The sequence below is a fragment of the Ammospiza caudacuta genome, chromosome 7 (assembly GCF_027887145.1).
Source record: "Ammospiza caudacuta isolate bAmmCau1 chromosome 7, bAmmCau1.pri, whole genome shotgun sequence".
In the NCBI taxonomy this organism is placed as follows: Eukaryota; Metazoa; Chordata; class Aves; order Passeriformes; family Passerellidae; genus Ammospiza; species Ammospiza caudacuta.
Window position 1 is genome coordinate 44,035,687 of NC_080599.1, and position 4,584 is coordinate 44,040,270.

At 45.0% G+C, this 4,584-nt stretch overlaps 1 long non-coding RNA gene across 1 annotated transcript; it reads left to right on the forward strand.

Moving 5' to 3' along the window:
* Positions 1 to 1,270: 1,270 nt before the first annotated feature.
* Positions 1,271 to 2,074, forward strand: LOC131560337 (uncharacterized). The gene is made up of 2 exons (XR_009274956.1): positions 1,271 to 1,495; positions 1,588 to 2,074. It is a non-coding gene; the product is annotated as an uncharacterized LOC131560337 (long non-coding RNA).
* The last annotated feature ends 2,510 nt before the right edge of the window (positions 2,075 to 4,584 follow it).

Here is a 4,584-nt window from a genome sequence, read left to right on the forward strand (position 1 = left end):
ATCTGTGATCCTTCCAAATTTCCTTTCCAGTGAGGGATTCTCTGTGACCCTCTGTCTGGGGCCCTGGCCTGAGGAGGTGAAGATTGCTGAGCGCTGTGTCAGCTGTATCCAAAGTGGTTTTTGTTTAATGGTCTCTGCTGCTGTTTATATTTTCTAATGCGCTACGGCTGGTGTTTGTTGCCATTAAAACTTCATTTGTTTGGAGGATCTTTTCAACAAACTGAAATCCAATAAATCATGAGAAAAATATTTATTATTTCAACTGGATAAGAAGGGGAGGGGGAAGTGGACAAATGAGTATTCCTTCAGCACCATGTTAAATGGGAGGGCTCTGGGGTGTATTCACTGTGGGACTTGGTCCCCAGAAGAGCAATTATTTGGCTGGACAGGACCAGCTGAGTGACAGATTCAAATTTGGGAGCAGAAGTGGAGCAGAAATACTCTGAGCACTCCAGCTTTATCCTGTCTGCCCATGTAATCACACCCACAGATGATGGTAGCGAGCTTGGGGCTTCTGGATTAAAACTGTCAAAAATACAAGCCTCTAATGCCTGAGCTGGAAATCCTGGGCTGATAAACTGGTCCCACTTCTGCTGGTGGCAAAGCTGCTATTGTCTGAGGTCAGGATTTCACTCCAGGTCTGTTTTAGTTCACAGACAGTAGCAGACTCCAAACTCTTCATCCTGCTGTAGGGTAAATTACACCAGTTCATGGCGGGATAAATGACATAGAGATCTGGAGCAGAATGTGGAAAATGTCATCACAAGCACCATTACATTGGAGCTGCATGGCTTTATTTATTTGTTGAATAGTGAACTCAATTAGAAATAGGGTGGGATTTAGGACTTTTGCATTCAGCCAGTGGTTTTGGCTGAAAATGCAGAGGGAAATATGGGAAAGTTGGACTGTGATTTCAGCATTTCACATAGAGGATACATTGCCTATTCACTTGGAAATTATATCTAATTTTTCAACATGACATAATTTTTCAATGCCAGAAATAAAAGAAAACAAAACCAACTTGCTTTTGGACTGACCTGAACAGAAATAATTGTGAAATCTGTCCATGGGACTAAGGCAAAATCTCTGCATTGTCCAGTTAAGCTCAGGACAGTGGATCCAAATGATTGGAAGATGTAGCAGGCTCGACAAGGAATGGGAAAAATATATATAGCATTTCAACAGAGAACTGGTATGTTTGCATGTATAACTATGACAAAATCTTTCTTTTCAGCAAGGAAGAAGCCCTTCAGCACCTGTAAACCAGGCCCTGGATGTAAGCAGCTCCAAAATATTCATGCAAGGATTTGGCCGCAAAGTTTTATGTTAAATCCAGTTTCCTCATCCTGCATGATAATTTCTACCCCACAAAGCCCCAAAAGTCATCACCTTCACTATCAAGGCCTCTAGATGCTACTACAATGCCATTGGGATCCTAAATACAATAAGTCAGTGTCCCATCTGTCAAAAACAGGACGCGTGGCAACCCTTCCCAGTGAGTCATCTGTTCAGCATTCCCAAGTCTTTGAGATCTCTGCACTCACCAGGGAGCTCTGACATTTACCAATGTTATCTTTCTTATTTCAGTTTTGGCACCTTCTTCCTTTCCTCAGGGACTGCACTGGGCAAAACCCACATGAAATGAGCAGCATACATCATCTGTCATCTTTCAGAAAGGTTACTGGGCTTGAGTGTGTTGTTTGGCCACAAATGGTGGTAACTTCACCAGAAAAACAAAAACCCCCACCATGCAGTGAAGAAATAATTAACTGGGCAGAGTTTTGCATGAGAGATCAATTTGTTGAAAGGGAAGAGTAATCCTTATTCATAGTGACTTTTGGGATGACTAAACCCTCAAGAAGCACATTAGAAATTGCTATGAAATGCTTCTCTTGCTATCATTTGCTGTGAATCAGCAATAAAGTAGTCACCCCCTTGGCAGCATTCCCATTGGGGTCAGTGGGGCTGGAGTTTCACCCCTGGAAATCCTGCCCTGAAGGAGGGGCTCACCATCAGTCTGTGTCCACTTTTCACTCTTCTGAGCACTTGTGAGTCTACTTACAGTGTTTCATAATACAGGAACAAAGGGGTTATTCAAGGAAAATGAGGGAGGCAGAGATTTAAAGCAGATGAGAGTGAATGCTCGCTGCACAGTAATGTCAACACCTGGCCTTTTATCCCTCAAAGTGCTTTACAGGAGCCACCAGTGCCAGTGTCTCTGCTTGACAAAGAGATAAAGAAAGATAACACTACCTGCTCAAGGTCACCAAGCAGACAATGCCAGAGCCAGAGTGGGAAATATCCTCCTCCAGTGTGCAGAGGCTTCTGGTTAAAATCCCCCTTTTATGCTACGGGGCTCAGTGCTCCAGGTCAGAACGACACCAAGAATTCAGTGGCAGGGACTGTTTGTGTGCAGAACAAGCACATGGCACTGGGAAGATGTAAGGGAGAATTCAGGTCAGACAGCAGCTTCTGTTTTTGTAGTGATCTGTCAGAGGACAGGAGATTCTCTGGCTGGATGACATGTTTCATTTTAACTCTGCTGCAGAGTGCAGAGCCAGCTGCTGCACTCAGGGCTGTCCTGAAAACCCTGCAGACTGCTCCATGTAGAAAGGGAGTTGTCATTTTGGAAATCCACCCTGTCTGAGAGGAGCAAAGGCTGGTTGTCACCAGAGATACTCCCACATAAGGGTAAAAAACGACCCAGTTTTCCTGGAGTTATTCAAGACTTGGCAGTGAAGCCTAAGCTAAACATTCTTGTCAGGCTTCAGGATTCAGCCCAAAAAGCCAGGCTGGACTTGAGGATTCTTGTACCTCCACACCAGGTCTGATGCTGTCCTTTCAGGTGCATTCCAGGAGGCTTTTGCCACAGCCACAGTGAGTGCAGCTGCCTCAGCTGAAGGTGACAGGGTCCTCCAAACCTCCGGACAACCCATCCTGCCATGCCCATGGATAGTCCCACAATGAGAGTGAACCATGCTCTCCATCTGAACATCTATCACACCTTCACTGTGCAAGGAGAAGCCCCCAACAGCCCATTAACCCTTTCCAGACCCACATGGGCTCACACATGTGCTTTTTAGTGGCATGATTCTTGGCAAGAGAGGCAACCTTAATATTGCTGTTGGACCTATGTGCATGTCTGCAGTTCATCATGTGTGAATTAAATGAACGACCCAGAACAGGGGAGAGAGAAACTAATGATTGCCATATTGTTTCCAGCAGTCTTCAAGCAAAAGAAGCTGTTTGAACTTTCCCCTAAAGACGCTTCTCCCTCTTGCAGTGGTTTTAAAATCTTGGGTTTCTACCCTTTCCAAGGTGATTAATATTGTAATGATACCTTCTCTACCTTCCCCTCCCCAGGGGGGTGGGCAAGCAGGGGGAGGAAAGCAGGACAGAGAGAAGAAACTTTTCAAAACTAACTCCATGTGCAGCAGTAAAAGGCGTGATAGCTGCTTCTTTTCCTCTCTCCTCTAGTTTCCAGCAAATTCCCTTGCGCTTTCAGGTATTTCATTATGTTTTGTTTTTAATTCCTCTTCAATGCACATATTGACATGCTTCTCTCTGTCTATTTCTGTCTTCCTTTACCCAGTAAAATGATCCCACTGGGAAGGTGAAGGTCCAAGTAGAAGGTGGAAGGAAGGAAAGCATCTTTCCTCATTACTGAGAGCCAGACTGATTGATAGTGTGTGACTGAGGCAAAGACCCTCCTTGGGATGGAGATCGTAGTCTCATCCTTAACTTAAGGACAGGCATGAGGCTGAAACCAAGAATGGGGACTGCATTTGGAATGGATGACTAATTGTGGTGATTGCCTGGCCCTCTTCCCAAAAATTAGGGGAGAAATGCTGTAGCTGGCATGGTTTTCATCCTACAGAATATTTCAAGTGCTGTGCTTGAGACTGAGGAAAAGACTGCACCCCACTACCTCTGGCAATTGGAGCTGCCTGTGACCAGAGATGACCTTCTTAATATGGCTTTTGACATCTGCACCTGGGTGGATCTTGCTCCACAGCATTGAAATGGACAGCAGGAAAAAGCAGCAGAAAAATGAGACAAGCCCTTACATTGTTTGGATTGTCAGTAATAAATAGCAGGGAGTGGAAAAGGCCTTCCTTGTTGGCAGGGTGATCCCATCATCTTGATATAAGAAAGAAATATTACAGAGTAAAAAGGAAAAAATCATGAGGAGAATCAGCCAAATTTCCCCAGGGAGGTGTCTGAGGTGCTACATAGTCTTGTCTGAGCTCCCTTTCCCATCAAAGTTTGAACCAGATGGTCTTTTGGGGTCTCTTCCAACCTGTTTTGGGATTTTGTGATCATCAACATGTTGGTGGATGGGTGTCACTGCCATTCAGCTCCTGCTGAGTGAATCTGTGCTGCTTCCACATCGTTCCTCTATTATCTGGTCTCCTTGAAAACTTACATTGCACTTTTAGGGGTTTTTGGGAACCCCTCAGGATTATCTATGTGGCTGCTATCTGCCAGACTTTCCTCTGAGCTGTCCCATTTGCTCAGGGATGTGGCTCTGGAACCTGCAGTGAGTGGAAAGCCTTCATTGCTGGCTGAGAAAGGGCTGTGCAA